The sequence below is a fragment of the Schistocerca piceifrons genome, chromosome X, assembly GCF_021461385.2.
Source record: "Schistocerca piceifrons isolate TAMUIC-IGC-003096 chromosome X, iqSchPice1.1, whole genome shotgun sequence".
NCBI classification, from domain to species: domain Eukaryota; kingdom Metazoa; phylum Arthropoda; class Insecta; order Orthoptera; family Acrididae; genus Schistocerca; species Schistocerca piceifrons.
This window is the reverse complement of record NC_060149.1, coordinates 917,745,763-917,770,164: the sequence shown is the minus strand read 5'-3', so window position 1 is coordinate 917,770,164 and position 24,402 is coordinate 917,745,763. Positions and strand designations below refer to the sequence as shown.

At 44.3% G+C, this 24,402-nt stretch overlaps 1 long non-coding RNA gene across 1 annotated transcript; it reads left to right on the top strand.

The window, feature by feature from the left end:
* Window positions 1–2,847: 2,847 nt before the first annotated feature.
* On the top strand, window positions 2,848–24,117 carry LOC124721335. The gene is made up of 2 exons (XR_007006318.1): window positions 2,848–3,048; window positions 23,673–24,117. It is a non-coding gene; the product is annotated as an uncharacterized LOC124721335 (long non-coding RNA).
* The last annotated feature ends 285 nt before the right edge of the window (window positions 24,118–24,402 follow it).

Sequence of the window (24,402 nt, the reverse complement as noted above, 5' to 3'; positions counted from 1 at the left end):
GACGACAGTATTTTATTCATCTCTGGCCGAAATTCGGCGGACTCCGTACCTCACAGCAGACTCATTTCCGCCGCTGTCCGTAACAGCTGCAGGAGGATCAGCCTCAGAATCGCTTTCATCACCAAAGTCACTTGCATCACTTTCACAATAGAATTGTTCTAACAATGCTTCCCGTATAGTATCTTCTGTTAGCAAAATGCAACTCCTACGTGCCATTTTCACATAAATGTTCTTCACACTCGGCGACGGAATATCTACACGATGTGTACTCCAGGGTCACAGCGACCCTTCAAAAAATATTTCGAGCAAATTAATTAAACAACAATCATTACTTCGAACGTCCGTCCTCTACAAGTCTCACTCAACGCTGAATTTACATTAATGGCAGCGGACTGCGTATGTGCAGTAGAGTATGCAGAGTAACAAACAAAATACTCCATGGTCAGAGTGACCCTGATGTACACATCTAGGGTTAAAAAGCTTTAATAATTGTCACATAAAAAATTCGGAGGCATTACTTTTCAGGACGCCCTCGTACATAACAGCCTACACGTCGCTAATGTCAACATGCAGCAGGATTTTGGAACATAGGTGTTCGAACATTATGAATTACCTCGAAGAGAAAGGTCTATTACGTATAGTAAACACGCATTTAGAAAACATTGTTCTTGTTAACCACAACTAGCTCTTTACTCACACGGACTGTTAAGTGCTATCGACAAAGTATTTCACATTGATTCCGTATTTCTAGATTTCCATAAAACTTTCGAATCCGTAACTCACAAGCGCCTTGTAATCAAATTGCGTGCTTATGCAATATCGTCTCAGTTATGCGACTGGATCGTGATTTCCTATCAGAGTGTTCACAGTTCGTAGTAACTAACGGAAAGTCACCGAACAAGGAAGTGATTCCTGGCGTTCCCCTAGGTGGCCCTCTGTTGGTCCTTATCTCTATAAACTATCTGGGAGACAATTTTTATGGTGTGAAAATTGGCAATTGACCCTATCAATTGACCTTAAATAACGAAAAGGGTGCGGTCTTCATGAGTGCTATAAGAATCCGTTAAACTTCGGTTACACGATAAATCAGTCAAATCTAAAGGCCTTAAATTCCGCTAAATACTTAGTAATTATAGTTACGAACAACTTAAATTGGAAAGAACACACAGAAAATGTTGTGGGAAAGGCGAACCAAAAACTGCGTTTTATTAACAGATCACTCAGAAGACCCAACGGATCTACCAAAGAGAGTGCCTACACTACTCTCGTCCGTCCTGTTTTGGAATACCGCTGCGCGGTGTGGGATCCTTACCAGATAGGATTAACTGAGTACATAGAGAAACTTCAAAGAGCAGCAGCACGTTTTATATTATCGAGAAATAAGGGAGGGAGTGTCACGGTCACGGTACAGACTTTGGGGTGGGTGTCATTAAAACAAAGGCGTTTCTCGTTGCAGCGGGATCGTCTCACCAACTTTCTCCTCAGAATGCGAAAATATTTTGTTGGCAGCGACCTACATAGGGAGAAACGATGATCAAAATAAAATAAGGGAAATCAGAGCTTGCACGGAAAGATATAGGTGACCGTTTTTACGCGCGCAGTTCGAGAGCGGAATAATTGAGACTCTGGCTCTGAGCACTATGGGACTTAACATCTTAGGTCATGAGTCCCCTAGAACTTAGAACTACTTAAACCTAACTAACCTAAGGACATCACACACATCCATGTCCGAGGCATGATTCGAACCTGCGACCGTAGCAGTCCCGCGGTTCCGGACTGAAGCGCCTAGAACCGCACGGCCACCTAAATAATTGAGAATTACGGTGAAGGTGGTCAATGAATCCTCTACCGAGCACTTAAAGGGACCCCTCACACATTCAATAATATTATCAAACTGTCAATGTATTGACCGTCTGAGGACGCGTACTGACATATTGTCGACACTAGAAATATTGATAGACCTCAAAATACATATATTTGCAGTGACTGGTAAGATGTCTGGGAAATGTGTGTCAGTTTCAACAAATTATCAGAAACCGCAAAAAGCTTTACGTTAATTTCCTGAGATCCTTGCCAGGCAGATATAATTGCTACATAGGTTTCTACAGAATTTTACTAATTGTGCTCGCTGATATTACAGAACATTTCTCAGTTACTCCTAATCTCTTGTCGAATGCGCTCAACGTAGTTTACTTTTTTATATTTTAGCTCTTATCGACGCTAATAACTTGTCATACGATGGAGAACTCGTCGGAAAATATATAAAATCTTTTGGGTCCGCGATTCTGATTTCAGTCAGTAAATGAACGTGCGGCCAGGGGCTCCTTTTTTCAACCAATCTCGGACCTATTTCCTCTTTTTCGTTGCTTTCTGTAATATATAATTGCAAGATCCGCTTTCTTCTGGGCATTCGATATCTTACTCTCGTGAAATCAGGTTGCCACCTGACGGTTTTTGTCAATATTATTGTCGGTGTGAGGTCGCTTCAATATTTGACTGTTCGACAAACTAGTATTGTCAAGACATATCGAACGTGTGCAGACCCCTAAAGTGTGATTTGCATAGTAGCGATGTACATTTGAATAGAAAATTGCCGCATTTATTTAGTAATGGGTATTTCTGGCAAAACCGAGAGAATGAAATAATGGGAAACCCAGTAATAAACTCGGCAGGTTTTATTTGCCAGTTTTGGTGGTTACAGTCGGTACACGGAGAAATAAACAAGTGAGGGAGGGGAGGGCGAGTGTCCGCGAGGGGTGCGGAAGGGATCGGGCGAGCGGTGGCGTCCGCGGCGCGGGTCCACACACACGCACACAATCAAGGCCGATCGCGGAGTACGCGGAGCGAGCGGCCATAAAAGGAAGTTGCGTTAAGAAGTTTGAGGCGCGCGCGCCGCGCTTCCCCTTTTAAGGCAGGGTCCCCGGCAGCGGCGCGGCGCGGCGGCAGCGCAGGCGGCGTGAGTCACAGCCGAGCCACAGCCAGTCAGTCGGCGACCGGCGGCGGCGGCGCAACCATCCGGCGCGCTCCGACGCTCCGCGCTGCACACAGGTGGGTTCGCGCTCGCCGCTACCGACCCTCACTAAAACCACCCCCGCAGCGCACACCACCTAACCCCGCCGCACACCCACATTCGCGCCTCTGCAGTACTCTGTCACACCTCTCGCGAAACGGTGTCACCCCCCCGTACCACAGTTCGCCCCTCGCACGCCCTCCGCTCTGCGAACCTACGATTATTTTTATTATTTTTTTTAATAAAAGTTACGAATTCGCCAGGCTCGCGTTCCGAATGCCCCTTTCCGGCGCCCGCGATATCTCCGAGACGGGAAAAAACACAGGAAGTGTCGTTTACTCGATTGTGGACCCGGTGGCGTCAGTCGGGCCCGAAATGAGCGGCGCGGGTGCGAGAAATGGGCGAGATGGCCAACAGATGGTCGCGCGGCGGCTGCAGCTCATCTGTCAGTTGCCGCCGCCGGGCGCCGCCGCGCCGCGCCGCACCGGCCGCGCGCGCCGCGCTGTCCACTACACGTACGGCACGAGCCGACAACTTTTCTGCCTATCTGCTCTCTCCGCTACCGGTACCGCCGCCGGGCCGCCCTAAAGACGACACCCACTTCTCGCGGCCATTCGTTACATTACCACTGCACGGAGAACAGTAATAACTCTCAGCCCGAACATTTACGACCGCCAGGCAAAATTAATTCCTTTCCTACTCGCCTCTAGTATCGGCTGTGCTCGGTTTACAAACTTTATTTCGCACTGCTCAGCGGCGAAAGAACCAAGTTCCAAACGTGTCGCGGGCGCAAAAAAAAAAAAAAAAAAAAAAAAAAATGAAAAATTTTAAAAATATCCCCTACGGCAAAATTATGATGCTAGATGGCGTGATCGACACACCGGCTTCATATTACGCAGTTGATTTTGGTTTCCGTAACTTCCGCACCTCACTTTCGGTAAATGTTTGGATGGCCCCTACACGATCGGGTTACAACAATCTCAACCCGACCCCCCCCCCCCCTCTCTCTCTCTCCCGAAATCCCTTCCCGTGCTATTGTTCCTTCCTTCCGCAATCTGCCTCTCCACAGTTTCGGAAACGTGGCAAAAAGAAGCAATCAAATCGGTTTAAATTTCCCGAGACCTACTTATTTTATAATTACTACATTCGATGTCCTCGTCTACTCGCATTAAACAACAACTTTACTTGTTTACATAGCAAAATTGCAAAATTTTTCGACCTCCTTCCTTGTTGCACCGCTGGCACCCGATAACAAACTAAAAATTACGCTCCACCTAAAGTACACAAAACAGAAATCCTCTTGCAAAACATTTGCATGTAACAAAGAAACGCTTTTAACATACATTTGAATAATTGCTTGGCATTTCGGTATGCATGGTGCGCTGAATAATCTTTAAGTAATACTACAATATTTATGTTGGCACCAACTGGAAACTGTAGGAAAACCGTAGGAAAATTTTCTTCGCCGCGAATTAAAATACAGCCAAAACTGTGAATAAGTTAACGCACATTGTTTCTGTTTCGGGCTCTTCGGCCGACGTCTGTTTGACAGTTTTTCTCACGTTTCACCAGCACTTGTGGCTGGCATTGTCAAAGCTGCAACCTCCATTGTTGGTGGAGAGTGGAGCTTTGACAACGCGGGTCACAAGTGCTGACGAAAGTTAGAAAAATCCTCCGACGAACGTCGCCCGAAGAACCCGAGACAGAAGCCGACAGGCAATATATGAACAAGTGACCACGAAATCCTCCACAGTTTTGTAATTTTACGGGTGTTGAAACTCAGTGACGTAAAACCGTTCGTGTGCACTTTAACACACAAAAGTTAAACATCTGACCCGAAAAGCAATCCGTTCTTAATGCAAGTGAGAGAAAACTAATGTTTAAAACACAATAATTCTGCACTTTCTTCAACATCGGTGTGTGTGAGCTACAAGCAAGAGCCCACGAGTTCATTTCACTCTATCGTGTCTGTCGCAGTTATTTTCAGAGCGTGACGCCTACAGCAATAATTGCTCGGCCAGCTACTAAAACGGAACGAGATCTCGCGGACAAATTGGCACTTTTCCGTGCAAAAAGTGCAAAGCGTAAAAACGCATACAAGCTAGCTTTACCAGTATGTTGCAGCGGTAGCACCGTAGCCACGACTTCTAAAGTTTCCACAGAATTGTCCGTAACGTTACACACGCACTTGACATCCACGTCTCACCAATCACTGGTCCGTTCTAACGAGTTACGACTATAATCGAGAGCTAAGTTCACTTTCTGAAACCTGTGGACACAGCAGGTGATTTGATGACACTGTACTGCGAGTGGGAAGCCACGGAGACAACAGGTTCCACGGCTTTTGGTCAGAATGTCGGTCGCGCGGCGGCGCCGAAAGCCACGCACCCGTGAGAAACGTCGCGCAAACGCGGAACTCCGTCCTCAAAGGGGGCAGCCACCTGGCTGCACATACGTCGCATTGCGCCCACATCCCGCTCGTCTGCCCACACTAACCTATCTGTAACGCATTACTCGGCGCGCACCTTCGTCTCTACATCTCGAGATATTCAGATACACACGCGATTGTCACTTAAAATCGCCATCTGTGTGGCCACGGGCAGCGCTGTTAAACGAACTTTCACATAACACTCCAGCCAACAGGCCGCAACCACGAACTGCAAAAATGGAGGTAGAACACAGAAAAATAAATCACTACAAAACCACCGCCACCAATACCACGAACAACAACCGTTCATCATAGAGCTATAAAAAACTGGAAAGTTTCAACAACAGAAAATAAAAAATAGAACATAAATAACAAATACAATATAAAATGACAAAATAAAAAGGATAACAATAATGACGACACAGAGCAGTAATATTAAACTTAATAGCAGTATCAGCAGCAGCATTAGCAGCAGCAGCGGCGGCGGAGGCGGCGGCGGCAGCAGCAGCGGCAATAGCAGTAGCAGTAGTATAATCACAATAGTAGTAATAATAATGCAGATTCACAAACACACTATACAAAAATACTGCTCATTCATTCCCCCCCAACCCACAAAACATATGGTTAATCAGTTCAGCAATTTGGGGCTTGATGGTATTCTACTGCAGAGAGAGAGAGAGAGAGAGAGAGAGAGAGAGAGAGAGAGAGAGAGAGAGAGAGAGAATTGGGGGGGGGGGGGGGGGACCACTTTACTGAGTTGCCTATAGGGCAGCAGGACGGGGGAGATTAGCAAAGAGTACTAACACTTTGACGATGGCACATAGAAAAAGAGGATCCATTAATGCCGTTAGACGAAAGAGGAAACTTCTCACAACTGATATGTGATGCGCACACGAACACTATAGAAGCACAGTGGCCATGGTAGGATCTCTACTGGAAATTTGGCACTAACGCCTCACTTAAGTGCACCTATTACTATACAGTTAAAGTGAGGTTCTAGGGACTCTATCTTGGCTCCTCGAAATTTTCTCCTTTCTAATACACAGAAGAGCTATGGCTCGTACTACAATTGTACAGAGGTACCTCCCTGAGGAGAAGGTACTTCAAATGAATCGGAAAGTAGTAGCTGGTATCGAATCACGAGAAAGCCGAAACAACGTATTGGTCGCTGTAACGGTTTCCAATACGACACGGTGTTGGTCTCGAAACTTGAGTAGCTGCCACGTCTGTCTACGACCAAGTCACAAAATGGAACATACCCTAAGTAGTTCTATTTTTCTGGCATATAAATCAATATCATATCATGGCATTTCCTACACTATCACACGCCGTCAAAATAAAAAGTACGTTGCGCGCAAAATTTATATCTTTGCAAAACGTACACTGCTTTGGTATTACTTACAATAGTATCGAGGGAATCTATTCAGAATTTGCGAAAGCCAACTTCATCAGTGGGAAAAGGCTAGGATTTCATTCTCGTCAACTGCGATGTAATTGGAGACGGAGCACAACTTGGACTGCGAAATGATGGCGAATGTAAACAGCAGTATCCTTTTCAAAGTATATATTCCGGGATTTGCCTTAAGTGGCCATTAAAACCACGAAAAATCCAAATCTGGATGCCAGACGCGGATTTGAAGCGAAGTCTTTCCGAATCCCAAGTCTCGTGTCTTCAACCACTGCGCCGCTTTAATCAGCAGCAGAAAATATAGCTCCGTATGCCGATTCAGTCAACGAAACGATGAAGCCAGAAGTTTCAACATTATTCGTGTTTCAGCACTGTGTGTACTGACTTAGCTACCTGGGCGAAAGTTTCGTGTCTATTTCCTAATTGTTATTGAACGGAGTGGTGCGATGAGACCCTGAACTCTAACTTGGGTGAAGTGTGGCTTAAATACCCGAAAGCCACACAAATTTACGTTTTCCGTTGTTTTCCTACAGCAATGAATATCGGAATGGTTCCCGAAAAAAGTCATTGTAAATTCTCTATCCAACATCTCCAAGCTTGCGCGCCGTCTCTGATTGCCTTGTTTTCGAAGAGGCGTAAAAAATGATTTTGGCAGCGAATCCACCAGAATAGTATTAAAAAATCAGAAGTATTTAGAGAGCCGCCAACAAAAAAAATGGTTCAAATGGCTCTGAGCACTATGGGACTCAACTGCTGAGGTCATTAGTCCCCTAGAACTTAGAACTAGTTAAACCTAACTAACCTAAGGACATCACAAACATCCATGCCCGAGGCAGGATTCGAACCTGCGACCGTAGCGGTCTTGCGGTTCCAGACTGCGGCGCCTTTAACCGCACGGCCACTTCGGCCGGCAGCCGCCAACAACCATGTGCTGGTACTGGTCAGTGAAGATTACGAAACAACCGCAATAAATTCCCCTATTTTCTTGATATTTCTTGTTCTAAACGTTCAGCCACCTCTCAAATCAACAGAACTACAGCCCCCATTTAGAAGATAGCGGAAGTCAATCTCAGACACCGGTATAGCTAATATTGCTTACACTTATAACGAGAGTTGTTGACAAAGAGGTCTGTTACAGATGGGTAGACGAGGGATTTATCACGGACAGCTAAGTGTATACCCTTCAGCTGGTAGTGTCTGTGGCCACATGTATGTTTATCGGGTTCCATGGGATATTATGGTGGACCTGAGGACTGTACAGTCTTTCGACTCACAAAATGGCTGTACGTTACGCAGCCAAAATATTGGAAGGAAACAACTGGCTACGGTTACAGTCTAAAAACTTCTCTTATTAATAATTACGCCAGGAAAACTTGAAGACACACGTATGTTGATCTTATTACAACGAGGCCTAAGAGACATGTTTCACGAAATTACTTATATGTCAGGAATGCTTGCATCGATTCCCGTAAGAGCAATCGTGTTCGTTTACGCGAATGAAGCACATTAAAGTGTGTTGTTCGCAAATAAAGAACTTTATAGCAAAATCTGCGAATGTTGTCCGAAAGATGTAGGAAGACACTACGAAAGGAATTTGATCTTTAATCACTGATGCTTGATGACACCTTATTTTCTCGTTTAATCTCTGGCTACCAAAACACCATTACATGTCCCTACCACATACGCAGTGCATGATTTAAAACAGTATGGTATTTAAAAGACGACGGCGACGATTTAGACATGTCACTGACAGCGCTCCATAATAAATTAAGGCTAACCGCACATGACAAAAATAAAACGCTATTTATTCCGTTGAACATAGGCGTTACGTACGATCGTGTTTACAACAATAAAATATTGGCAATAATTTCCGATGCTGGCAGCAATAATTAATTGTGCGGTGGCAGGTACTACAGTCCTGGTACCCATTTAATTCCCGCGCCACAGTACCGTAGAGCAACCAAAACTAAATGGCGCAGCTGGATGATAAAGTGTCGTGTGGTAACTGTATTTCGTCAGCAGCACAAGTATCAGGCAAGTCCAGACGGTTAAAGACTGATCCAGATTGGTCTGACACTTCTGCTGCTGCCAAAAACTAGTTATCGCATGATACTCTACTCTATTTTTTCATTGGGCTGCGCCGTTATATTTTGACTCGTTTAGTGGTGTGCGACGGTAATGTGGAGCGCGAATTTCAACGTATTTCAAGAGAACCACGGTAAAAATTTGCTTTCAAACGTACAAAAAATTACGTAACTTTATTTTTTTAGGTGTTAATTGAAACTTTGACTTCCCTTCGTATACATGTACCGCAACGAGTCACAATGTTTATGTATTATAAATTTTATACCATTTGAGACAGCGGTACCATCTTCCGGCATCAAAATAATGAAATAGTATTTACGTTACTAAGATTGCTATTAACTACATTACCGCTAGTTTGTTGTCCATACATGTAAGAGGCGTTTGATCTGAAACTAACGAAGGCACTCGCAACTGGACAACAAGCTAGGGACAATTCCAACACAAGCTAGCGACAGTAACAAAATTACTACTGTCAATAATATTTAACTGCTTTCAAATGCTTGATGCCTTAAGATAAGCACTAGCAGATCAAAACATACGGAAAGTGTAACGTGATAAAATTGATAACACACAAACATTGTGAAAGACCAAGCGTGGTGGGGCAGTAGTAAGAAAGGAAAGACGGTTGTTGAAATGCCTGTCTGGCATCCCATATTTACGTTTCCCCCAAATAACTTACGGCAAACGCCGGGATGGTTCCTTCTAAAGGGCAAGCCGATTTCATTTCAATCCTTCCCCGATACGAGGTTGTGCCCGTAACTAATAAGAGATATATACAGAATGTCCCACTTATCTTGGCCACCCCAAATGACTCTTTGTCCAGAAGAAAAATTAAAAAAATGTGTGAAGCAAACGTTTAGCTACTAGGATTGCCTTTTTTGTAGTATTGCTCGTTACGAATATAACAATAGCAGTACAGTTTTTTTAATAGCACCCTAAATTTTTAATTCGTTACCCAGCTTTCTCAGAAGACGATACACGTAATACAAAACTGACTCTACAGTACTAGTGCACAGTGCTGGTATCAGTGGTAATTTAACTGGCCTACTTGCTCGAGTTGACAGAAAAGAAATGGAAGGCAACTGAATGCACACCGAACTTTACTGTTCTTTACCTTACATTGAGGTGACAGAAGTCACGGGATACCGATATGAACTTATACAGATGGCGGTAGTATCTCGTACATAAGATAAAAAAGGGCAGTGCATGGGCGGAATTGACAAATTTAGTCAGGTGATTCACGTGAAAAAGTGTTCGACGTGATTATGGCCGCACGACGGGAATTAACAGATTTCGGGTGCAGAACGATAGTCGAAGCTAGACGCACGGGACATTCCATTTCGGAAATGCTTAGGGAATTCAATATTCCGGGATCCACAGTATTAAGCGTGTGCCGAGAATACCAAATTTCAGGCATTATCTCTCACCACGGACAACGTAGTGGCCAAAGACCTTCACTTAACGACCGGGAGCAGCAGCATTTGAGAAGAGTTATCAGTGCTAACAGACAAGCAACACTGCACGAAATAACCGCAGAAAAGAATGTGGGAAGTACGACGAACGCATCCCTTAGGACAGTACGGCCAAATTTGGTGTTAGTATGGTACGGCAGCAGACGACCGCTGCGAGTGCCTGCGCTAACAGCACGGCATCGCCCGCAGTGCCTCACGTGGGCTCGTGACCCTATCGGTTGGATCCTAGACGAGTGGAAAATCGTGGCCTGGTAAGACGAGTCCCGGTTTCAGTCGGTGAAAGGTGACGGTAGGGTTCGAGTGTGGAGCAGACCCCACGAATCCGTGGACCCAGGTTGACGACAAAGCACTGTGCAATCGTGTGGTGGCTCCATAATGGTACGGGCTACGTTTACATTTAATGGACCGGGTCCTCTGGTCCAACTGAACAGATTATCGATTGGTAATGGTTACGTTCGGCTACTCGGAGACCATTTGCAGCCATTCGAGGATTTCGTGTCGCCAAACAACTACCGAAATTTTGTGGGTGACAATGTGCAATGACACCTCGTTATAATTGTTCCCGACTGTTCTAAGAATATTCTCGAAAATTCAAACGAACGGTTCGGCCACCCAGATCGCCAGAAATTAATCCCGTCGAACATTTTTGGGACACAATCGGGAGGTCAGTGCGCGCACAAAATACTGCACTGGCAACAGTTCCGCAACTGTGGACAGCTATAGAGGCAGAACGACTCAAAATTTCTGCAGGGGACTTCCGACGACTTGTACGTCTGCGGAGTTGCACTGCGCCGGGCAAAAGGTGGTCCGACACAGAATTAGGAGGTATCTGACACCATTTGTCATCTCATCGTACATACGAGTTTCAGCCAAAGACGTAGACACGTGAGCGTACCACGCGGGACGGAAAGCGGAGAGCAAAAAAAGTGTAAGCGGTGGAAGCACGGCGGTCCGGCGGCGCGGCATCCGAGATTCGAAGCAGGGCCGGGCGAGTTAGTTGCTAGTCACGGTGTAGCGTCCGACAACCCCGGCGCGCAGCTGGGGGCTGGCGGGCGCGTGGCGGCGCCCGGGGGCGGCGGCGGCCGGCGGGGGCGTGCGGGCCGCGCCGTACCGCCCCGAGCGGGGGCTGGCCGCCGCCGCGCGCCGCCCCGCCGCCCCCGGGCGCGCCCGCCCCCGCCGGAGCCCACAGGTGTGCGCCGCCCCCCCGCCTCCGCCTCCGCGCCTCTAATTGACTGCGCAGCCGGCGGCGCGGCGGCGCCACAAACGGCCGGCCGGTCGCCGCTCTCACCTGCCGCCCCGCCCTGCGCTCCGACCGCCACGCGCTAATCCTCCACTCCCTACGCCACTTCCTATCGCGAGAGGCGCGACGACGCCACCTCTTACTGACCGCGGGAGCCGTTAACTGTCACCAGATGTACACTCCGACCGCCGTCGGCACGTAATGCGACGGAGCCCGACGTCAAATCCGTGCACCTGTGAGCGCAGCAGTTCGCAGCGTGCCGGTTTAGTACGCGATACCCACGACAACGTAGCTAGAGCAGCTCGACTCCGTTTCTGCATCTACACCTATGCTCGGCAAGCCACCTTCCGGTATGTGGCGGAGAGTACTTCGTTTACTACTGCCGCTTCCTTCCTCTCCCGATCCTATCGCGAATCGTGCGCGGATGAACTACCGTCGGTAAGCCTCCGTATGCGTTCGAATATCTTTAACCCTAGCAATACCGACACATTTTCCACAACGCGTAGTACCGAGGAGGGCGGGAGGGGAGGTGGGGGGGGGGGGGGGGAGACAGACTGTGTCCGCTAACAAAAAAGGTAAAAAAAGCAAATTTCGTGAAACGTGTTTAACTTTCATTATCTACACATTTTTTAAGTAGGTAATGATGAAGTAGGATAAAGAACCTGAAAATATATTTTAACACAATCTTAGCAACACCGAGACACTTTTCGTAGTGTTTACATCGAGTGGAGGAGGTCCGTTACGAACACTATAATATATTTAAGAAAATACAAATTTCGTTAATTGTCGTCGATTTTCATTCACAATATACTTTTTAAAGTGCACAGATGTGTACGAAGGGTCCCGAACACGAAAATATGAACACGACATCCGCTGCAAAAAGTCATATTCAGTTCGGAGACTCGAATTTTTGGGTTAAGTGTTACTGAAAAACTTAAAACAGTTACGGAATCTGATACAAGAGATCATCAAAAACAATAAATATTTTTATCAAAATTTTAAAAGATGGAGTACCGGACTAGATTACGACATTTTCGAGAGATTGGCACAAAGTACCCCCCACCCCACCCCGCGGTACTGCGAGGGTTAATTTCACCATCACAGTCTTTTCGAGAGATACTTGCATAAGCAAGCAAATCGGTCTACTATCTCTAGAACGTAAACACTCAGAATTCTTACACTGAACAATGCCACGATGCACAGCGTCTCTCATATAGCGTCTGGCACTAAAGATTCACGAGCATATGTGTCACGCTCGCTTTCTTTCTAAAAAAGTGTACGCTGAAAAATTCAAACAGATCTTCGACGAGACCAATGTAATGTGAAAAGAGCATTAACAATGTGGGCACAGAATGTCTCGAAAGGTACCGACCCCAAGAAATTCCGCCTACGCTGAGGGCCTTTGTCATACTGCGAACAGGTGAGGCATCATTAAAGACAAACCTATCACAATGCGGGTTACAAGATGACAGTGACATTTTCTGTCAGGGAGAGAGAGGTTGCAGGATATGGCACACGCATCAGATTGTCCATTCAGTTGTTAAGTGCAACCAGCCTCGAAGATCTATGGTTGGGAAATGGAATATCTATGGTTGGGAAACAATGCGCCAATTAACATCGCCCGATACTGGATCGCAAATTTTAGAGAACCAGAAACCACAGCTGCACACTCGCCCGGACACGAAACAGTAGAAGAGTCGGACAACATCTCTCTTCCTCCCACACACATCTCGCGTTAGAGCTGATACAGAGGCTTACCGACAGTCGTTCTTCCCAGGCACCACACGCGAGTCGAACAGGAAAAGGGGGGGGGGGGGAGTGGAATCAGTTTGTGGTAAGAGAAGTATCCTCCGCCTCACACCGTTACGTGGCTTGCAGAGTATGATGTAGATGAAAGTTGTAAATCAAACCCTGACGAAACGTGCTACTCTTCATTTGTTTAGTTTCCTGTCAATCCTACCTGGTTAAGGGTAGAAATTCTGAAGTATTAGTCGAACGGGAATGTTGCAAGCTACCTCCTTCCAACGTGGACTACAATTTCTGAAGATATTTCTAATGAATCTCAGTCTGGCATCTACCTATCGTACTATTAGTTTCATGTGATCTTTCCACATCAAATCTCTCCGTACTCTCAGATATTATAGTGTTTTTTATTTCCAAAAAGCCTTGGATACCCTTCGGCATTGCTGCCTGGTAAAAGAAAATGGTTGTGGACAACATGCGGCCGTTGCTTGTCACAGATCGCTACTGCGCAACATGACAAAAGCGGTACTGTCAAGAGACCGTAATTGTTATTCATCCCTTCACAGATTCACGCACGGTATAAATATACGTTAAACAACTTTAGTAGCTCCCTGATGTTTTTAGCAACTGGACACAGGAAGATTTCATCATTTGGGAACATTTTTAGCCGCGCGGGATTAGCCGAGCGGTCTTAGGCGCTGCAGTCATGGACTGTGCGGCTGGTCCCGGCGGAGGTTCGAGTCCTCACTCGGGCATGGGTGTGTGTGTGTGTGTGTGTGTGTGTGTGTCCTTGAGATAATTTAGGTTAAGTAGTGTGTAAGCTTAGGGACTGATGACCTTAGGAGTTAAGTCCCTTAAGATTTCACACCCATTTGAACATTTTTAGACAGAAAACGTATGATGCAATGAGTGGCAATTTCACTCTCAACATAAGAAGATATAATGTGCGTCAGCTACCGAAAAGATGAAATATCGTTTAATAACAACGTTGCCAATGACTGGACTCTTAACATTGGTCAAATGGCTAGGAGAATACACCCGGAATGTTTAATATTGAACGAGTCCGTGACGCTAGTTCCAGAAAAGGTGGAAGGGAGACATATTACTGACTAAAACCTCAGGAAACTGAAATCATTCACGAAGAACGTCGAATACAGAAAGACTCTTGAGAGTTGTCAGTCCATCTGGTACTATTGCCGGATTAACGAAAGAGATATAGAAGATTCAAAGAACGGGTCTATTAACTCAGAGTTGTACATAAATGCTCTACTATCGGAAGAGGGGGGACCCTACTACAACGATATTTTTACTATTTATTAAGTTCGGAAGCTTTCAGAGCCAAAAAACAATATACCTCCCTTCCACATATATGTCGCATAATTATCATACGGTAAAATCACAGCGCTTCGGTGGACGGGTCTAACTGCCTTTCATCCCTACAACCATACGTGAATGATATGACACTGGTATAATTTGTCCTAATCGACTAACACTGTATGGTGGCTAGGTTATCAAAATTAATAATGCAGATGTGATGGCCATCAAACAAAACGGATCCTATAATACTAGAAAAAGAAGCGTCGAAATGTTGAGCGAAGTATACCTTGACAGTGTCTCGAAAACTAAAGCAGTCTCATTAGCTATAAACAGCATCAATAACGATGCCTGAAAACAGACGACGAGAAACGAGGTGCGGACGTTAAATGCTGCACTTTGCATGAAACGGGGTCGGGCTCTCATTTAGTTTGCAGACGTACCAAACGGAAGTTCCGCTGTAGCTCTTTCAGTGTCAATCAGTGTGATCCTTAATTGCCTGTTGAAACACACAATATGCACATGAATAAATCACGAATCTCTGATAATCTCGGCCTTGTGCGCCTTGAATCAACAAAACACGGAAACACTCAGAACTGCCCGACACAGTCATGTCGATTAAATATATAGGCGTATCCCTGAAGGGAAGACGTTCTTTTCGAGAAACACCATTGAGAAAGTAGAGAACCGGCATTTGCGACACGCTACAGAACGGTTCTACAGCCACCAACGTACATCCCGCGTAAGGTTCGCGAAGGCAAAAATCAGAAAAATAAACAAAGCCTAAAGGCAGTCGTTTTACCTTCCTTTAATTTGCTAGTGGAACAGCGTAGGGAATTAATAGCTGTTGGTACAAGGTACCCTCCTCCACCATGTCCCGTTTTGGTGGCTTATCGAGTATGTATGGCCGGCCGCGGTGGTCTAGCGGTTCTAGGCGCTCAGTCCGGAACCGCGGGACTGCTACGGTCGCAGGTTCGAATCCTGCCTCGGGCATGGATGTGTGTGATGTCCTTAGGTTAGTTAGGTTTAAGTAGTTCTAAGTTCTAGGGGCCTGATGACCACAGATGTTAAGTCCCATAGTGCTCAGAGCCATTTTTTTGAGTATGTATGTATGTATGTAGATGAACTAAGATTCCACAACACACAGGTTGCACACACAGCTTTCCCCACTCAAATATCTGACCCTCACCTCAGTCGCAGCGAACTCACGTAATCACTGGACACCCTGCGCGGGAAAAGGGTAATATAAATGCACGTTTCTCACTTGAGAAGTGGAACTGTGACTGTGCTACTTGCCTGTTGGCAGTACAGTCATCGTCGACACAAGGGTTGGCCACGACAGCGGAACGTAGATAGGTGCCGACGCACCAGATATCAAGATGTTCACAAAACAGCGCGTAGTGAACGTCTCCATGCCAATGTGCACACTGAACCCGCTAAAAAAGTGATACAATTTAGAGAGTTGTCCTTTTTGCCTTAGGCAATTAAATGTAAGTTATACCGTTTCTTCCGAACTCATCCGCCATTGTCTAATCTTCCCGTTACGCAAAAAAGACATACGGAGGTGATTTCGCATAGTGATTAACGGTTTAAGTTATCACGCGGAAACTGAGCCAATATTTCGGATCCAGTGGGCACTGGTATCCTTAAATTTAAATTTTATTTCATGGTCAGGTCAGATATAGATAGAACTCAAAATATACCCACGTCTGCGTATTACGGTGACTTAACTGGTACAATTTGATGTTCGCTTTCAAACACTGAGCAGAAATTTTATAATGGTAACAGTACCAAAAATCGGCGTGTACATTATTCACGACTACAGGCAGCTTCCCCTACGCTATTCGTATATTAGTTACATTCTCAACGTAACAAACTGCACCACGATTTTCGGTGCACAAAGGAACTCTCACCCTGCACAAGGCTTTTAACATATGTCACAATGATCGCATAGCTTGTCATGTTATGCGCATAGGCTATAATTTACCGATTTTCATTAATTTGGCCGAGAAAATGCCTCTTTGGGTATATGATCAGACGAAGCTCTATCGTTTTCCGCACACTTTTCCAAACTCAGTTACTTAACCACGCATCTAGAGCTTCGTATCACCGAATTACAGCCCAACGAGGCGTTACGTTACGGAGCCAGAAGCAATGAATCACCAGCACTTGTGAATCACGTAACACCGCCTTTGTGGTACCCCCTGAAATAATACTTAGCGTTCCTGAACAGCGTAGGCACATACGAAATATGTTGCATCATGCCAGACGACGAATTTCCCTAACCAATGCCCAGGCTATTCTGGACAACAACTCAGACCTACCCTATTCACTCAACAGACATAGCCCAAATAAATGTAGTCAACGTTTGAGTAATTTTTAACATTTGTATGCAGCGACAATGTTCGAGTGTTCCGCCTTTGAAGACAGGCGGCGATCAAACATAGCAATAGGACAAGTAACTTCTTTGTCGGCACGATATTTTCCTCATGTTTATGATACTACGAATTTTATTGTTTAACAATGGTTTATGCGATTGGGTGAAGCCGCAACTTATTTAAACATTTTACTATATTTCTATCGGACAAATTAAATTCTTACTGCTCCACGGAGTTAAGAGTATAGTGTCTTCATATTCCCGGCGCTGGCAGTAGCGTCAACATTGTGCGATAAGTTTTTTTGTACGAGAAGATAACAGTCCGATGAACTAATTTAAAGTACAGAATACGAACGTATACGGAGAAAACTCTACTATCCCTGGACACTGAGTACCCTGACGAAAGACTCTTGTGGGTGGAGAGTGTAAAGTAACTTACTAGCTAATACGACGCGACACGGAACACATGCCAGCGCCAGAGTAAAACAGCAAACACAGAAGCTGGTTCCACAAGACAGCCGAAATGGAAACTTGGTGAAAAGCGTCAGAAAAAAAACCTACACGTCAGCATCGGCACGCTTCGCGCCTGCGAAATTTGCTCGGTAGTTGAAATGTGAACTGCTACAGCTGTTTAAAAGTGTTTACAAAGCCACACCATCGGCGATGCGTATCTTGGGTATCCCACGTTTAGGTATTTATGCCAGACCTGAGACATCTCGGCAAATAATTATTCTACCGTATGATTGCACAAATAACTGCAGAAGCATTCTCGTTTGATGCGATTTTCGGCTCTGCAAGGCTTATCTCCTCACTACGTTAACACCACTGCCAAATCACTTTCATTCGGAACACGAAATGGAACATCTTTATATATTTATTTTCTTAATGAGTGTTGATGTGGCGATAAGATTATTACAGAAGTTTTGGCACGGCTAACTGGGTTCTGCAGACTGAAGAAAGGAAAGGGACAATCGTTTGCAAATTTCAAATGCGCGCGCGTGCGTGTGTGTGTGTGTGTGTGTGTGTGTGTGTGTGTGTGTGTGTGTGTGTGTGTGTAAGAGGGGGAGTTGGGGGAGGGGGGGGGGGAGTGGCAACGCTGGCAGCTGCTAAGAAATAGGGGAAGACAGTATATTGTGCACACAGCGTCTTTTACACCTCAGCACAATAGTTCTCAAAGACAAAACGTCATCACACTCAACTCATGGAAACTTCAAGTGAGGCCAAAAATGCTGAAAACTACTTGCAGTGTTTTCCTTTTTCATGTTACTGAGGACCATTAAAAAACGTCCAGTCGAAGCTGATGTTTTCTGAGAAACGGCCCTACTTCAGCTGCGGAAACTTACGGCGTTGGAAGCGACAGTGGATTTGTGTGAAGAACCACCCTGGCATTCACCTGAAGTGATTTAGAAACAGGAAACCTAAATCTGGATTGCAAGACGGGGATTCTTCGAATAGGAGTCCGCCGGTGTGTACACAATGAGTCCACTCCCTGGGATGGACTGACAGGAGAGACAAAGGCTTTGGGGGCAAGGTTGCGAAGCGCTCTCAGAGCCAGCGAGCACAGATAAACGTGCAGCGCACCGTGGGTATGAGAGATGCTGAATGGTGAACACTTCCGTCATATCCGTTTTCCAAAGCGATCAGTGCTACATCCAAGATCGTGAACCAGACATCTTGTCACCCTGGATATTTCAGAGTAGCGCTCAGGGAACATTCCAGTACTTAGCTAAGCACCAAACAACGTCATCCCAACGCAAACGAAAAATCAACCGAGGAACAAGACGAACCCTAATGAAGTTCATTTTACTCATACCTGTTATTTATTGGTTTTATTTTCTGTTTCCTGAACTTATCAACACAAATCAAAGCTCTCTTTTACCGGAAATTTCATAAATCATAACTGCAAGCTTTCTCAGATAGCTGTTCTAGCAACTATTCTCTCCCCGCCTGCAAAACGAGTAAAATCTTTTAAACAGAAGTTTTGTTATGAAAAACTTATCTTTTTACTTGTGCATCAAATATTTTGTTTCGAAAGCTTTTTTTCCCCCCCTGGAAAGAGGATCTGAGTTCCATCAAAATACTTCAACGACTGAACACTAAAACACGGCTCTGTAGCACAGATAAATCTATTTTTGATAATTGTGAAACTATGCAGTATTCTTTGTAAAATAAGAGTACTGATGGGAAAGGGGGCAGGAAGGGTCGGAAAAAAATCATTTGTCCCAGATTATAGCCAAACAGAATTTGCTCTCGACAATGAAACACATAATATCTTCATCTCTTAACGCTTCTATTCGAAACAGGTTGCACATCACTGCCAACTGCTGAGAATACAGACGGGCAATCTGGTAGAGATTACGAATGCAACCACACGAAAACAATTTGCAATGCAGCACGGCCAGTGTATCACAGTGGACAAAATCTCACTAAACGTGATAAAATGTTAAAGAAGATTCACGCAGTCTTCTCCAGTAGGGCATCATCAGGAACATAAAAGACGAAACTACCGTTTACAAGCGACTTCTTTCCATAGATTGTTAGTTTGTTCAGGTAAGTTAACCCCTAGGAACAAAATTTGCAGCAGCTTCGATATGTAAAATTAATCACGAAGTCAGAAGGGCCCGAGTATTTCTTCTAGGTTCATAATCACGCCATGCCGAAATACAAATCTCTGTCAACGCCTAGACTTTCTGGTGTACGAGATCGCGAACTGCATCACCTAGGAAGGGCAATAATTTAAATATGAAAAGGGGCCAGGGATTTAAAAACGAAACGGCACGTAAAAGTAAAAACTGTAATACTGCCTGAAGAATCTTGTCGCTACAGTAACTGCAAAAGTTAACTTTCGTCGTGCTTCGAAACAGCTACAGCACAGCAGTCTTCACGCGTGCGCCGTGTGACTCTTTTAAGTTGGTCAACTGCAACTTAATAACACGGGACATTCCGCCTTGAACGTTTAATTAGGCTTATAAGCACTTCTCGGCACTTACGCGCGGCGATAATGAAGCATTCGTGAAAACAATAATTAAATGTCAAGGCAAAAGCATGCGGGAGACTATGGTCTGAGGAAAAAAACAGACAGTCTATGAAGGAAAAAACTTTCCTATATATCTTATTTTGTGTAGCGTTTTCACCACGTGCATCCGGTCACACATGTAAAGGAACTGGATGAATTGCCAAACGCCGACTAACACTATCCACGAAACTGCCATTAACGCGATAAATGTGCGGCAATAAAAACACAGGGCATATTCTAATGTCAAAATGCCGTTTTCACTTCCGCCACACGCTCATCTGTTGGTACAGTCTACGGGAAGTAGTCCACTTCCTGTCCAGACGCATAAGGGAAGAAATACACTATCGTGGACAATCGAGTTAACAGTTTGACTGCCGGGCACATAAATCTTGCCCCTTCTTATAACATACATTTTTATGACTGCTTTGGAAACATGTCCATTGCAACACAATGGGGATCGACGACACCCCTCAGTATAAGTGATTTCGTAATTGAAAGCCGGAGAAAATGTACCTCATCAAATGACTGAGTCGGTAGTCTACCAAAATTTTCGCGTCCCGTCAATGAGCGGGTCCGTCAGTCAGTGTTAATACCTCTCATCTTGCTAGGATGTACATGATATTCGTAGCTGCCTATGAAAGTGCCTGCAGCGACTGCGACTCGTTTCTTCCAACAATTGTGGCGGTCTCTTCATGAAAACAAAGTCCCCTAACAGTCTTGTGGGTACACACACGCACGCACGCACGCACGAGAAAGAGAGAGAGAGAGAGAGAGAGAGAGAGAGAGAGAGAGAGAGGGGGGGGGCACGAGGCGGAGTGGGTCCAAAGAAACTGCCGTCTATTTTCGGTGTGACGCATCACAGGGAAATACGGCCTGCACTCAGAAAAACACACCAAGCAGTGCGACGTGGATTACAGGAGGCCAACGACAGAAAATACAACTGCTCTGAATGAAATGCGGCCGTCGCTGCAGCGTGTAGCGGACTGATGCTGAACTTGCCTAAGGACGATACGGAAATCGAAGGCATGATGACTGTCATATGGCACGGCCGCAGAATGCGTGCAGTAATTAGATAGTCGTGAAAACACTAATATGCGGAACATTAACGAGGTACTTCCTTCCAACTGAAATTCACCAAGCTAAGGCAAGCAGTTAATTCTATGACACGAAAATACTTATCGCTGGCCTTCCAGGAAAATGTGACATTTCAAAAACACTTTGGAACAACAGTCATTGACTGAATGTTAATAGGAAATAATTTCGAACGAACTGTGACTGGAAAGGTTACAATTTTTCACAGTCGGGCAACCTGACGCAACTATATTGCCACCTACACAATTTTTGGTAAATAAAATAGTACTCAGCAAGACTAAATATCCCCTGTATCACAATCTATTAAAACCACAAAGGCCGTTAAAGACGTAACACGAGCTCATATTATGGAAGGACGAGTAAGGAATTCAGCCATGCCCTTTCAAAGGAACCATTCCAGCATTTGCCTTAAGCGATTTCGAGAAAGCACCAAATGAATGGAGATGTCTGCAGAGAACGTCGCTGATGTACTTTGTGGTGATATTTGACTTCTGAGAACTCATCTACAATCAGTACAGACTATCAACGTTCAAAAGTAGAAAGTAAATGTTTTATGGCTCCTAACAAATTATGTATCTATTTCTCAGCGATATTCAGGTGACCCATCTGGATTATTAATTTAACATTAACCTCAAACAACAAAGGATTTCTGTCAAAAATGAGCAGCAGTTTATTGTACACTTTAATAATGAACTACTGCAACATTCACTCGTGCTCACTTAACCTAAGCACGCGAAAAGTCTGAGGTAGGACGGGTAGACAGTTTGACATCCCTGTAATCTTAATCACACGGCCAGTATTTACTAATTTATAGCAAGTGGAATTCCAGATCATCAAACGTCACTCAAAAAAATTCTCTTGTGCGGAACACTACTTCTCAGGAAAACTGTGCCTCAACAAAATTACATATACCAGCTAATCTTTGATGCTAACTATGCATAAAATCATGCAATACTGTAGTATGTATGTATCGCGGTGCGGTCTAATGCACTGCTTTCCGGGCGGGACGATGTGCCCGTCCCCAGCACGAATCTGACAGGTGGATTAGTGTAGAGGTCCGGTGTGTCGGCCAGTCTGTGGATGGTTTTTAAGGCTGTTTTCTATCTGCCTCAGCGAATGTGAACTGGTTCTCCTTATTCCACCTCAATTACACTATGTCGGTGATTGCTGTGCAAACACTTGTCTCCATGTATGCAGACACCACAATTGCAAACATTTGAGGTTACACCACGTTCCTCGGGGAGGAGAGGGGGAGGGGGGGGGGGAGATTTCAACCACACAATAAGACTGCTGTAGCCTGTTGGGTTGTGAACCACTGAGGGCTATGGCAGGGACGAAGCCTCTCCGTTGTTTCTAGGTCCCTGGTTCCATTCAATACAATACATTGTATGTATCAGTAAAGTCATGTGGTTTTGAACACCTGGCAGCACTAACACAGAGCAGTAGCAGGAAACTATTACATTTGCATGTAGCATACCAAAGGCATTTACACATAATCAATTTCTTAAGTTTAAGAAAGGAGAAAACTTCCTCCAATTTCAAGGCAGATTAGTTCACACAAGAAAGCCTTTCTAGGCTCAGGACAAACTTTTGAACAATTCAGGCACTGTTTGAAAGGGAAAGGTAAGATTGTGCAGGTGAAACTCAGAATCCCTCCCAAGACTGTCCCTCTAATCCTAGGGAAGCAGTATTTCTGTTCGAGTCCTCGTGTGGCATGAAATTTCAATTCATTATGAATGTGTATTTCTTCAAATACTTTACCACATTTTACCAAATAGTTCTGTTTCACAGACACATAATTGAATTAATCATTAATTAGTTATTTCCTGATCATTCAGACTTAATGTTACTCAGTTTTAGTTTTGATGACTGCCAACTAAATATTCCAAGAATGACATAAAACTTTAAATAGTTAGATAGCAAGTTTAATAACTTAAATAAACATAATTACAATTATTACTTATTTTTTCACAAAAACAACAGCTGTACAACAACAAAACAAGTTTTGCTGCAATAAGTATATGAGACAAATACAAAACAAATATTTCAACAAATGCTATAAAGCTTTAACTTTCTTTGAAACAACAAGCAACAAACACGCAATCACACTAAATTCAGTGCAGAGAGATACCGAGACAAGTAATTTTACTAGGCCTTATTATCATGCGTAACAGTGATCTAAGAGCATCATACGCAAAAAGGAATTCATACAGCTCACACTAGCTCTACATCAAAACATGCTAATGGTATTTTTCAAATAATAGGTTCAAGACATTTAATTATTTCCAGTACATGGCTCAAATTAACACTACACACGCAAGTTGTTCTATATATGAAACTATTTAACAAAGTCACTTGTGGAAAAAACATAAAATAATGCCAATAAAAATAGAGAAAACAGTATTGCATAAGTTTTTCTGATTGATATCTACAATGAAGATGGCATGTTGCTTAAGTACAAACTAACATGACACTGTTTGTTCACAGGTGTGGAGAAGCTGCAAGGTGTGCAATATTTCCATATTTTCTACACACGCAACAAGAGAATCTCGTAACAACAACATAAAGAACACAAGAAGCTTCACACATTCTTCACAGTTACTTAGGGAAAGAATTATGCAAATTACTGGATATCTTTTTTATATAACTGGCTTATACCATATATGTAATAAAGTAAAATACTAAACAGTGTGTTAGAAACTAATACAGGAAACAATTTTCTACTTTTATTATGGAAAATGTGTCTAGTTTACAGAAAAGCTTTGAACTGATGTTTCTGATGTAATGATAAACACAGTCAGAATTTGTGCAATTCCTTCCTTTGTCATAATCCTGGAATGTTTACCCATCCTAAAAGCAATACATGCCATAGAACAGTTCAACTGCCAGTAACAGTGAAAGATTGACAATAAAGCAACAGAAGCACAGAAAACTGCTAAATGTCATTTGCTGAATTTAGAATACAATCTCTCTTTTATGAAATAACAGCACACTCCAGAAAAAGTTGTTACACTTAAACATGGATCTCAAAGTTGCTACTTGTGTCACCCTGTAAGGCAGTCAGTGAATATCAGCACACTAGGGTTGAAAGATGTACAAGATGCGTAAAAAGATGCAAATCGAATCACAGGTGTACCATCGAATGTTGCTCCCAGTTGCTGCTACCTAACAGAACCACTAAAAACTTTACCGAAATGACAGATACACAGTGCAACAA